General features: G+C 42.0%; 2 long non-coding RNA genes across 4 annotated transcripts in view; one reads left to right on the forward strand and one right to left on the reverse strand.

Annotated features, from left to right (window-relative positions):
* Positions 1-8,663, reverse strand: part of LOC125483849 — a 37,065-nt gene extending 28,402 nt beyond the window's left edge. The window contains exon 1 of the long non-coding RNA XR_007262749.1: positions 8,558-8,663. This is a non-coding gene — a long non-coding RNA (uncharacterized LOC125483849). The remainder of the gene's footprint in view (positions 1-8,557) is intronic.
* LOC125483850 overlaps positions 591-13,886 on the forward strand; it is a 14,340-nt gene continuing 1,044 nt past the window's right edge. The window contains exons 1-3 of one of the 3 annotated variants that reach the window (XR_007262753.1): positions 591-927; positions 4,813-4,905; positions 11,759-11,809. This is a non-coding gene — a long non-coding RNA (uncharacterized LOC125483850). Of the gene's footprint in view, positions 928-4,812; positions 4,906-7,726; positions 7,813-11,758; positions 11,810-13,886 lie in introns of those variants that run through there. The other 2 variants (XR_007262751.1, XR_007262752.1) reach the window with 2 other exon arrangements.

Genomic DNA, 13,886 nt, shown 5'->3' on the forward strand with positions numbered 1-13,886 from the left:
GAATGGTGACCTCTGGACAGTGAGTGGCAGTTGTGTTTAAAAAAAAATAAAAACTGTTTGTTTCTGAGGCCAGGCCTGGAAGTTAATTGCAGTTTGGTTCTTGATCAAAAGCTCTGTAGACTCTTCTGGCCACTAATGAGGTCACTATCTGGGAACTGGCGCCAGCAAGTCTGGCAGAGGACATGATCAAACAGAAGGAAGGGTCAAAGTTCTTTAGAATGGAGGCTTTCTGAGAAACGTTGTTAATGTTACAACATGAAGGTTTGACAATCCAATGTACCTGTGAAACAATGCATCATACAAGCTGCTTAAGTAATTTGGTCAGTTTTGTTTTGATATTTTAATTTATCCCATGATTGTCATTGGTGTGAATGGGGCTGGAGACAAAGGTTATTGGGTTAAATCATTACTGTGTTAACTGAGGAGTATGCACAGTATGGTGTTGGCAGATGCTTGTGCCTGTGCTAGTGACTGAGTTTGATGGGAAAAGTGTCCACATGCACATCTTTGTCGCAGTGCTTACTGCCAATGTGAAAGAGGCTGAGGGAAAGATCAGAGAGTGGAGGGAGAGAACCGAGCAGGGTGGGGGGGGTGGTGCGTGATTTGGAAATTGGGGTTATTCTTCGCCCATCACCCCACCACAAAACCCAGCCCACTGTTTCTCTCACTGCTTCCCTTCCCCAGCCATATGTCTTTCCCTACCCCAGCCCTGGTCCCACTCCCCTCTTTCCCCAGTATCAGCAAACTTCCAAAGATATTTCCTACATATTATTACGTTGCTTTTCTGAGAACCTTCAACAATTTGAGAATTGGATAGAAAAGGAGAGACAGAGCAGCCACTCCAGAAGCTTCCAAAATCACTCTGCACCTTGACCTTCTTGAATGGTTGCACTCGGAGTGCTGAAGTTGCTCCCAGATTGCTGTCTGGTAAGAAGTTACAGAATTTTCATTCAGTGGTGATCAGATAGTGCTGATATCTGTGTCAGTTAAAATCATCTTGTTTTTATATCCCACCTTCAACAGAATAGAAACATAGAAAATAGGAACAGTGTAGGCCAATGTAACTTTCAGTCATGGCTGATTATTTTACTCAGTAGCCTGATCCCTTTAGCCCTCGCAAATACATATATCTTCTTCTTGGAAACATTCAATGTTTTGGCCTTAACTGCTCGAATTTCAGGGGGTCACCAGTCTCTGTGAAAAGAAATGTTTCCTCATCTCAGTCATAAACAGCCTAGCCCATGTCCTTAATCTGTGACTCCCTGGTTCTGGACTCCTTGGTCATTGACAGCATCCTTCCTGCATTTACCTGGTTAGTCCCATTAGAATTTCACTGGTTTCTGTGAGATCTTTCCTCGTTCTTCTAAACTCCAGTGAAGTTCATCTTTACCAATCCATTCTGTCCTCGTGTGTCGGTCCTGCCATTCCAGGAATCAGTCTGGTGAACTGTTGTGTACAGCCTCCATAGCCAAAACATTCTCCATCAGATAAGGATTCCAAATGTGCACACAATACTCCAGGTGTGGCCTCACTAAGATCATGTACAATTTCAGCAAGACATCCCTGCTCCTGTACTCAAATCCTCTCGCTATGAAGGTCAAAATACCATTTGCCTTTTTCACCTCCTGGTGCACCTGCATGCTTACTGTAAGTAACTTGTGTTTTCCTGGTTTTATAATCCAACTGGATAACCTCTAACTTAGCCACGTTATACTTTGTCAGCCTTGCATTTTTGCCCACCCTCTCAACATCAAGTCATACTGAAGTATATCCGCATCCTCCTCACAGTTCACTGTCACACCCAGCTTCATGTCTTCTACAAGCTAATAGATATGACATTTAAGTTTCCTCATCTAAGTCATCATTAGATAGTATGAATATCTGGGTTCCAGCACTGATCCCTGCAGTACCGCACTGGTCACTGGCTGACACATGAAAAAATGACTGCTTATTCTGACTCGCTTTCTTTCCTGCCAGCCAGCTCTGTATCTCTGTGAATACACAATCCTAAATGCTTTCACTTTACATGCTCATCTCTTCTGTGGGACCTTTTGAACGTCTTCTCAAATCCCAAGTAAATGACATCCACTGCCTCCTTATCAACTCTAAATGTTGCATTCTTGAAACATACCAGCAGATTTGTACAGCGTGATTTCCCTCTTGTAAATCCATGCTGACAAACTCTGTCCAATCCTGTCACAGTTTTCCAGTGTTAGGCTAACCGGTCGATAATTCCATATTTTCTGTCAACCTTCTTTTTTAACTAGTAGCATTACCTTAGCTACCCTCCAATCCATAGGAATTGTTCATCTTGAAAGATGACCATCAATTTCCTCTATTTAGACTCCAGCCCCTATTTTCAGAATACATCGGTTTCTCAGGCCAAATAAAAACCGCAAGAACTGCGGATGCTGTAAATCAGGATTAAAAACAAAGTTGCTGGAAAAGCTCAGCAGGTCTGGTAGCATCTGTGAAGGTAAAAACAGAGTTAACGTTTTGGTTCGAAACAGTAACTGTTTTTCTCCTTCCCAGATGCTGCCAGACCTGCTGAGCTTTTCCAGCAATTTGTTTTTGTTATCTCTCAAGCCAGTTTAAGTCCTCTGGCTGTAGATTACTAGGTGCTGGGATTTGTTGGCTTTTAATCCCATCAATTCCCCCAACACCATTTTCCTACTCATACTGATTTCCTTCAGTTCCTGCTTCCGATGTGTTCCCCAGCATTTTAGAGATATTATTGGTGTAATCCTTTGTGACGACAGAACCAAAATATGTAGTTAATTGGTCTGCCGTCTCTTTATTCCACATTTATAACTACCCCTGTTTCTGATTGTAAGGGATTTGTTTTCATTAATCTGTTTTGCTCTTCATTATATCTTTAGGAACTTGTATAATTTGTGTGTATATCCCCCAGAAACTTACTCTTACTCTTTATTTTTCCCCTCTTAACCAATCCCTTCGTCCTGTTTTGGTGAAATATGAACTGCTCCCAGTCTTCAGATCTGCTGTTCTTTTTAGCCAATTTGTACCCCTCTTCCTTGGATCCAGTACTACCCCTAATGTCCCTGGTTAGCCATGGCAGGGCCACCTTTCCTGTTTCATTTTGTGTCTAACAGGAAAGAACAACAGTTGTAGTTCCTCCAAGTGCTCTTTAAATGTTTGTTATTCCTTTAAAGTTATATTCCCTAATTTATCGTAGCATGATCACTTCTCATACCATCGTAATTTCCTCTGTTTAGATTTTGGCCCCTAGTCTCAGAATCAACTCTGTCGCATTCCATCTTAATGAGGCGTTTTATCACTGAGTTCTTCTTTCTCCCACAAGCAGCCTCACATGGCTAGATTGCTAATGATTCCCTTCACATTACACAGTTAATATTTTGAAATTAAAGTTGCCACAGTCTCAGAAGACCTTAGGACTGCTATGTCACTTGGGGACCGAGAGAGAGAAGGCTCATGTGCCTTAACGTGAGGGTCAACATGTCTCAGGCGGGCAAGGTTAAGAATGTGGGATCTTCATGGTGACCTCAGGCAGTATGTGAATTGAGTACATGCTGTGGGCATCACTCTGAATCGCAAATCAGCCATCCAGTTAACTGAGCTAACCCACTCCCAGCCATTCGACAATAAGCAGTCGAGATGGCCTATCTCCATTTGGGCCCTCAATGTATTGATCCTCGAATGTGTATGAGATGTTTTTTTTGGAATTTCTCTATGGTATTGTTACTGAGTTGACTTGCTCAATCTATGTGCAGATTGAAGTCACCCACAATAACCAAGATACAGGAGCAGAATTAGGTCATTTGGCCCATAGTTTCTGTTCCACCACTTGATCATGGCTGACGTGTTTCTCAGCTCCATTCTCTTGCCTTCTGCTTTCTCCCGTACCCTTGATGCCCTCACAAATGAAGAACCTATCTATCTCTGTCATAAAGACACTCCACAGCCCTCTACGGCAGTGAGCTTTACAAAATCACCAGTCTCTGGCTGAAGAAACCCCTCCTCATCTCAGTTCTAAAGGGTTGTCCCTGTACTGTGTGATGGTCCCCTTGGGTTCTAGTCTCTCCTACTAGTTGTAACATTTTCTCCATATCCATCCGTCTCGGCCTCTCAGTATTCTGAAAGTTTCTATCATATAGTCATAGAGTCATACAGCATGGAAACTAGTCCATGCCGACCATGTGTGAAACTAAACTAGTCCCACCTGCCTGTGCTAAGCCCATATCCCTCTAAACATATCTTATTCGTGTACTTATCCAAATGTCTTTTAAAAATTGTAATTGTATTCGCATCCACACAGGAGCCACTCTGTGTAACAAAAAAAGTTGCCCTTCATGTCTTTGTTTTTCTCGCCTCGCCTTAAAAAAAAAATGCCCTCCAGTTTTGAAATCTCCCACCCTGTGGAAAAGATACCTGTATTTACCTTATTTCTACCCCTTGAGGGCAGGACTTGTACAGTTAATGATAGGGCCTTGGGTAGTGTTATACCTGAGTATCTTTGTACTTAAGATGGTGCTGTAAGTGGCAACTTGTAAACTTTTCACTATACTTGTATGTATGACAATCAAGGTAATTCAATTTGATTTTAAAAAATGTCCCCTCGTCTTGAAATCCCCACCGAAGGGAAAGGACACCTGCCATTTGACACCCCTCAGGATTTTTATAAACCTCCAAGTTCAACCTCAACCTCTTGCGCCCTGAGAAAGAAGTCCGAGCCTATTCAGCCTCTCCGCATAACTCAATTTCACTTTTCCCAGCAACATCCTGGTAAATCTCTTCTGAACCGTCTCCAGCTTACTAATATCCTTCCTTTAGCAGGGTGACCAGAACTGGACACAGTACTCTCGATGAAGCCTCACCACCATCTTGTACAACTTCAACAAGATGCCCCAACTCCTGTACTGAAAGGTCTGAGCCTATGTTTATGTCTACGTGTAATGCAGACTTCAAAGAATTAGGTAACTGAAACCCAAAGTGTCTCTGTTCTACAGCACTATCCAAGGCTGAGTAAGTCCTGCCCTCCCCTTGTTTAGAATTAGAATCCCAATAGTGTGGAAACGGGCCATTCGACCCAACAAGTCCACACTAACTCTCTGAAAAGCATCCCACCAAACTCTCATTTTCTGAAGAAGGGTCCAGACCCGAAATGTCAGCTTTCCTGCCCCTCTGATGCTGCTTGGCCTGCTATGTCATTCCAGTCCTACACCTTGTTATCCACCAGACTCTCTCACCTGCTGTGTCCCAAAAACCCTGCATTTCCCATGGCTCGTCCACATAACCTGTACATCTCAGGATACTACGGATGATTTAACGGGCCAATCCATCCAAACTGCACGTCTTTGAACCGTGGAAGGAACCACATCGAGAATGTGCAAATTGTACACAGACAGTTGCCCGAGGCTGGAATCGAACCCAGATCTCTGGCTCTGAGAGGCAGCAGTGCTAACCACTGAGCCACCATGCTGCCCTAAAATGCAATAGCTTGCACTCCATCTGTCATTTCTCAGCCCATAAACCCAATTGATCAACATCTCTTTGTAATCATAGATAACCTGTCCATGAAACCATAACATTTGGTGTCATCAACAAACTTACTAACCATGCCTTCTATATTCTCATCTATATCATTGATATAAATGACAAACACAAGTGGACCCATCACCGATCTCTGTGGAACACTGCTGGTCACAGGTCTCCAGTTGAATAACATCCTTACACCACCATACCCTGTCTCATGTCATTAAGTGAATTAAATAACCAATTGGCAAGCTCACTATGAATCCCATGTGAGCTAACTTTACAAATTTGTCTACTATGCGGAATTTTGTCAAGGGCTTTACTAAAGTCCAAGTAAACAACGTCTACTGCTCTGTGCTCATCGGTCTTGGTTCCTTCATCAAAAAAACTCAATCAAATTTGTGAGACATGATTTCCCTCACACAAAACCATGCTGACTATCCCTAATCATTCCTTGCTTCCGCAAATGCTATCTTTCAGTATCACCTCCAACAGCTTACCCACAGCCAAAGTCAGACTTGTTGGTCTATAATTCCTAGGCTTCTCCCTACATCCCTTCTTAAACAAAGGCAAAACTTTAGCCACTCTCCAGTCACCTGGCACCTCACCCATATTTATAGATGATACAAATATTTCTGCGAGGAGCCCCGCAATTTCCTCCCTTACTTTCCACAATGCCCTGGGATACACTAGATCAGGTACCAGAGAATTATCCACCTTTTATATTTTCTAAGACCTTCAGCACCTCCTCTCCTGCAAAGCAAACTGTTCAAAACATCAATATTTATTTCCTTGAGTTCTCTAGCCTCCTTCAGTCCAACTTGTCCATGTCGACCAGGTTTCTCAAATTGAACTAGTCCCACTTGCATTTGATCCATACCTCTGTAAACCTTTCCTACTCGTGTACCTATCCAAATGTCTTTTAAATCGTGTAAGTGTACCTGCATCTACCACTTCCTCTGGAGGTTCATTCCATATAAAAACTATCCTCTGTCTGAAAATGTTGCCTATTATTTCCCTTTAAATCAATCTCCTCCTTAAGAATGTACTCTCTAGTTTTGGAAAACTCTATCCAAGAGAAAAGACCGTTGCTGCTCACCTTTGTCGTTTACCCCTCAATTTTCAAACCTCTACAGAGTCACCCCTCAACCTCCTATGTTAGAGTGCAAAAAGTCCCAGCTTATCCAGTCTCTCATAACTCAAACCCTCCAGTCCTGGTGACATGTATGCTGTAAGTGTAGCATGTAGCCACACAGAGTAGAACGTCAATCCAGCTGCAAGAAGCATCACCCAGTTTCCATTTCTTTGGCCCTTGGTCAAATAGTTTAGCAACAGGAACTGTCCAGTTTCATACATGGAGAGTGAATGTTTGGGCTAGCTTTCTCCACAGTCAAAACTGATGTGAAATAGTTATTTTATATCTCTCCCATCTGCCGAGTTTCAACACAAATACATCCTCCTTGATCGTTAAGGTGCCCAACTCTCTCTCGTTGCTCTCTTGCTCGATATGTACTTGTTGAATCTCTTTGGATTATCCTTAGCCTTGGCAGATAAGTTACCTCATGCCCTCTCTGCCTTTCTGATCTCCATCTTAAGAAATCCTCTACACTTTTTATACTATTCAAGAAGTTCATTTGAACCTAGTTGTCTATCTCTAATATGGTTCTTTTTCATTCTTGACTAGCGCCTCAATATCTTTATTAATCTATTGTTCTCTAATCGTACCAGCCCTACCTTTGGTCCGACCAGTCCATGCCAAGCATAATTCCAAGTTAAACTTGCCCCACCTGCCTGCTCCTGGCCCATATCCCTCCAAACGATTCCGAGTCATGTACTTATCCAGATGTCTTTTAAATGTTGTAATTTTGCCCACATTCCCTACTTCCTCAGGAAGTTCATTACAAACACGAACCACTTCTGTGTTTTTTAAAAAAAAAAAAAATTGCCTCGAGTCTTTTTTCAATCTTCCTCCTCTCACCTTAAAAATATGCCCCCTTGTCTTGAAATCCCTCACCCGAGAGAAAAGGCACCTGCCATTCACCTTATCTATTACCCTTCATGATTATATAAATGTCTGTAAGTCACCCCTCCAATTTCTGGACTCCAGTGAAAAAAGTCTCAACCTATCCAGCTAGTCCTTATAACTCAACCTCCATTCCTGGTAAATCTTTTCTGAACCCTTTCCAGCTTAATGATATCCTTCATATAACAGGCGATCAGAAGTGGACACATTACCCTAGAAGGCGCCTCACTGACGTTCTGTACAAGCTCAACATAACATCCCAACTCCTCTCAAACGTCTGAGCAATGAAGGTAAGCAGACTAAACACCTTCTTAACCACCTTGTCCACATGTAATGCAAAAATCAAGCAATGATGCACCCGAACCCCTAGGTGTCTTGTTCTACAACACTATCCAGGGCCCTACTTTTTATTGTGCAAGTCCTGCTCTTGTTTGTTTTACCAAAATGCAATAACTTGCCCTTACCTAAATTAAACACCACCTGCTATTCCTCAGCCCATTGACTCAATAGATCAAGATGTCTTTCTAATCTTGGACAGCTTCTTCACTGTCCACTATGCTGCCTATTTTGGTGTCATGTGCAAACTTACTAACCATGCCTTCTATATTCTCATCTCAATCATTACGTAAAAGGTCAAACAGCATTGGACCCAGCACGAATCCCTGTGGAACACTGCTGGTAACAGGCCTCCAGTCTGAAAAGCAATCCGCCACCACCAGTCCCTGTCTCCTGTCATTAAGGCAATTTTGTGTCCAATTGACAAGCCTGAATCACCCTGAATCCCATATGATCTAACTTTACTGATGCGTCCACCATGTGGAACCTTGTCAAAGGCTTTACTAAAGTCCAAGTAAACAATGTCTACTGCTCTGCCTTCAACAATCTTCTTTGTTATTTCCTCAAAAAACTCAATCAAGTTTGAAATACAATTTCCCCCGCATAAAAACATGCTGACTATCCCAATTGTTCCTTGCCTGTCTATGTAAATCATATCTTTCACAATTACCTCCAACTACTTACCCACCACCGAAGTCAGACTCGCAGGTCTGTAGTTCCCAGGCTTCTCCTTACATCCCTTAAGCAAAGGCACAACATGAGCCATTCTCCAGTCATCTGGCACGTCACCTGTAGTTATAGATGATACAGTATTTCTGCAAGGTGCCCCACGTTTTCTCTTTAACTTATCACAATATGATGGAATGCACTAGAGCAGGACCTGGAGATTTAGAGTCATAGAATAATATAGCATGGAAACAGGCCCTTCAGCTCGAACTGATCCGTGCTGACCATGGTTCCCACTCAGCTAGTTCGAATTACCCAAACAAGAGGGATATTTGGTCTATATCCCTCTTAAACCCTTGCTTTCCGTGTACCTATCCAAATGTTTTTTAAATTTTGTGATTGTAACTGCCTCAGCCACTTGTTCTGGCAGCCCATTCCATACGTCCACCACTCTCTGCAAGAAGTTGCCCCTCAGGTCCTCCTTAAATCTTTCCCCCCTCACCTTAAACCTATGACTTTGAGTTTTAACTCCTCAACCCTGGGACAAAGACGATATGCATTCATCCTAACTGTGCCCCTCATGATTTTATATACCTCAATAAGGTCACCCCCTCATTCACCTACATTCCAAGGAATAAAGTCCTATCCAGGCCAACATATCTCTCTAACTCAGGCCTACTAGCCCTGGCAACAGCCTCGTAAATCTTCTTTGCACACGTTCCAGTTTAACTTTGTCTTTCCTATAACAGGGTGACCAAAACTGTACACAATACTCCAAGTGCAGCCTCACCCACGACTTATACAACTGTAAGACAACGTCCCAACTTCTGTGCTCAATGCCTTGACCAATGAAGGCCAGCATGCTAAATGCCTTCTTCACCACCTTGTCAACCTGTGACGCTGCTTTCAATGAACTATGTACTCGTAGTCCTAGGTCCCTCTCTTCCACAACACTCCTCAGGACCTTACCATGAACTGTATAAGCCCTACCTTGATTTGATTTTCCAGAGTGCAACACCTCATACCTATCTGTATTGAATTGCATTTGCCAATCCTCAAACCACTTCCCCATCTGATCTAGATCCCTCTGTAATTTTTGATAACTTTCCTTGCTGTCAGCGATACCTCCTAGTCTTGTATCATCTGCAAACTTACTAATCATGCATTGTACATTCACATCCAGATCACTTATGTACGTAACAAAGATCCCAGTCCCAACCCCGACCCCAGTGGCACATTGCTCATCACAGGCCTCCAATCCATGAAACAACCTTCAACCATCACCCTCTGCTTCCTACCATCGAGCCAATTTTGTATCCAATTAGCGAGCTTTCCCTGGATCTCATGCGACCTAACCTTCTTGACTAGCCTGCCATGTACGACCTTGTCAAAGGCCTTAATAGAATCCATATCGACAGCATCCACTGCCCTACCTCATTTATCCTCTTGGTTACCTCTTTGAAAAACTCTGAAAGATTTGTCAGACGTGACCTCCCATGCACAATTCCATACTGACTGTCCCTAATCCGATCTTGACTATCCAAATGTAGGTTGATCCTGTCCCTCAGTATCCTGTCCAATAACTTGCCTACCACTGATGTCAGGTTCACTGGCCTGTTGTTCCCTGGCTTGTCTTTGCTACCTTTTTTTAAACAATGGAACAACATTGCCCTCCTCCAATCTTACTGAACTTCACCAGTGGCTGAAAATGAAGCAAAAATCTCAGACCCCCTGCAATTTCTTCCCTAGACTCCCACAATGTCTGAGGATTGACTTGATCGGGCCCCAGGTATTTGTACACCTTAAAGCGCCATAAGGCCCAAACACCACCCCTCTGGTAATATGTACGCATTCCAAAACATTCCCATATTTCCCTTAATTCCTGAGCAGCCACGATTCTCTCCTCGTAATGACTGAGGGGAAATATTCATAAAAATCTCCGTCATCACCTGTGGCTCTACAGGATATCCATCTTTATATTTTTGAAGACGTCCATGTGAACTGCTTTCAAAAAACAGTATTTCTTTCCCTGAGTTTTCTCGCCTCCTTTTTTTTCTCCACAATAAAAACTGATGCAAAATATTCCTTCAATATCTTTCTCATCTCCTGACATTCAACTTTACGGGGCCCTGCTCACTCTCTAGTTGCTCTCTTGCTCTTCGTGCACTTGTAGAATCTCTTTGGATTAACGTTAACATTGTCTATCAAGGCCATTTCATATCCCCTCTTTGCCTTCCTGGTCTCCCGTTTAAGACTGCCCCTAAACTGCTTATACTGGTCCAGAGATTCATTTAAACCCAGTTGCTTATATCTAATTTGGTTTTTTTATTTTTGACTAAAACCTGAATATCTTGTTCATCCATTGTTCTTTAATCCTACCAGCCTTACCTTTCAATCTAACAGGAACACCATGATTCTGAACTCTCGTTAATCACATGTTTTTGAAAGCCTCCCACTTCTCAGATGTCCCTTTGCCTGCAGTCTACTCCAGTGAACTTCTGAAAGTTCTTGTCTCATACCTTTAAATTTGCCTTACTCCAATTTAAAAACTTTCATGGAAGGCTTATCCTTTTCCATAACTGTTTTGAAACGGATAGAATTATTGTCTATTATCTTGTTCCGTACTGTCACTTCTGCCCTATTACCCAAGAGAAGCTCAAGTTTTTTTTTTTCTCTTTCTTTAGTAGGAGCATTGACTTGTAGATAAAGAAAATGTTCTTGAACACATTTAACATTATTATTCACCATCCAAACCTTCAACACTATGGCAGTCCCAGTCAATGTTTGGAAAATTAAAATCACCAACTATTACAACCTTATTATTCTTACATATATCTGGGATCTCTCTACATATTTGTTCCCCAATTTGCCTCTGACTGTTGGGAAGCCTATTGTACAATCCCATCAGATGATCATTCCTTGCTTATTTCTAATTTGAACCCATATGTTTTCACTGGATGATTTTTCAGAAATATCTCTTCTAGTTACAGCAGTAATGTTTTCCTCAATAAAACGCCACTCCCTCTCCTCTTTCGCCTCCCTTTCTATCCTTTCGATAGCTTCTGAAACCCGGAACATTAGTATGGGCAAAATATCTTGCAGGTGGTGTAAAATGTCAGAAAATGTGAAATCATTCACTTCAAAGTTTTTGAGAAGACTTGTAGCTCGGGTTGTGATGAGGTTGTAGACTTGCTCACCAAGCCAGTGTGCTGTCACCAGATGTGATGCCAACCAGCCCAGCAAACCAAGGCATATAAATAACATGCACAGAATAAATAACCAGAACAGAACACCAACACTTCACTGGAGGCGTGTTGACAATGTTCAGGTGAAACATACCAGCTTAGCGAGAAAGTCTGCAGCCTCATCATTCACTTTGGCAGGAAGAATAAGTAAGAGCAGAATTCTGAGGTGCAGAGGGATTTAGGGTTTATAAAGTATGAGTTAGCAAGTTAGGATGCAGATATGGCATTAATCATTGGGTCTTTTTCCATGCTGTCTGACCCTTCGCTCCAACTTGTCCATGCCAACCATGTTCCCAAACTAAGCTCAGCCTGTCTTCCTGCGTTTATCTCATGTCGCTCTAAACTTTTTGAATTCATGGACTTATCTAAATGTCTTTTAAACATTGTAACTGAGTACCCGGATTCACCACTTCCTCTGGTTGTACATTCCGTACACTGAGCACGCTCATGTGAGGAAAAATATTGCCCTTCGTGCCTTTTTTAAAATCTTTCTCCTCTCACCTTACAAATATGCCCCCTGGTTTGGAGCTACCCCACTTGAGGGAAATGAACTTTGCTACTAACCTTATCTATGCATCTCACGATCTTAAAAATCTCTGTAATGTCACCTCTCAAACTCCTACCTTCCAGTGAAAGAAGTCCCAGTGTATTCAGCCTATTTTTATAACTCAAACCCTTCATTCCCAGCAATATGCTGGTAATTGTTTTTCTGAACCCACTCCAGCTGAATAATATTCTTCCTATAAGCGTACGACCAAAACGGCACACTACTCCAGGAGAGGACTCACCAATATCCTTTACAACCTCAACCTAACGTTCCAACTCCTGTACTCCAAGGCCTGAGCAATGAAGACAAGTGTACTAAATGTCTTCTGTCTCCCACTCTGTCTACCTGTGACGCAAACTTCAAAGAATGACGTACCTGAAACCCTAGGTCTCTGTTCTACAACACTACCCAGAGCCAGACCATTAATTGTATATTCCTGCCCCTGTGAAGTATTACACTTAGGTAAAACAAACATTTCTTTAAATAGAATTCAGTCTGCCATTCCTCAGCCCATCGACTCAATTGATCAAGATCTCTGTAATCCAGAAAGCCAGTAGGCTGCATTCTTTAATATGACAGGAATTGAACATCAATGGAAGGATGTTCTGCTTCAATTGTACAGTGAACAACAAAGACCAAATCTTGAATACCACAAGCAGGTTTTGGTCTTCCGTACAATTATTCGGAGTTTCAGAGAAAGTTCACGAGATTGAAACCTGGAATAAGTGGGTTGTCTAAGGAGGATAGGTTGGGCAAGCAAAAAGGAAAAGAATTAGGCTAGAACTGCTGATTAAAACAGGAAAGTCGTATGATGTGAGCCAGGATACAGGGTGTGGTGAGGTGGAATCTGTATAGGTTGAGCTTAGAAACACCAACAGACAGAATATGATATTAGTGTTGTTTATAGACCCCAAATTGCAGTAATATTGGGGAAGGCAGTAGAATGGGATTTACAAGGAATAAAGTTATGGGTGACTTCAACCTACATATAAATTTGAGCAAGTCATATCAGTAGCGATATAGTGGAGGAGGAATGCTTAGCGTTTATATGGTACAATTTTGTGAATCAATACATTGAAGCAGCAGATTGGTATTGGGTAACGAGAAAAGAATAATTGTCAATCAAGTTGAGCATGGGGCCTTAAGGAAGAGTGACCACAATCGGATCGGATTCTTTACTAAGATGGAGAGTGATATTGTTGTTTCTGAGACTAGGGTCCTGTAATTAATGGAAAGAAGATATAATGGTATGAGGCGTGAGCTAGTTGTGATAAATTGTGTATCCACTTTTAAATAGATGATGGGAGATGGCTAATGGCAAACATTGTAAGAGGGCTTGGACAAGATATGAAAATTATTCATCTCAATCTCTGGCATAAGAACAAAATGGGAAACATGGTCAAACCATAGCAGAGAAAGGGAAATGAACAGATATTAAATTTAAGGAAACAGCATACAAATTAGGCAAATAAAACAACAGACCTAAAGGTTGGGAACAGTTAAGATTTCAGCAAAGGGATTTAATAACAGGAGAAAATAAAATGAGTACGGTTGC

This window comes from Rhincodon typus, chromosome 8 (assembly GCF_021869965.1).
Source record: "Rhincodon typus isolate 14 chromosome 8, sRhiTyp1.1, whole genome shotgun sequence".
Classification (NCBI taxonomy): Eukaryota; Metazoa; Chordata; class Chondrichthyes; order Orectolobiformes; family Rhincodontidae; genus Rhincodon; species Rhincodon typus.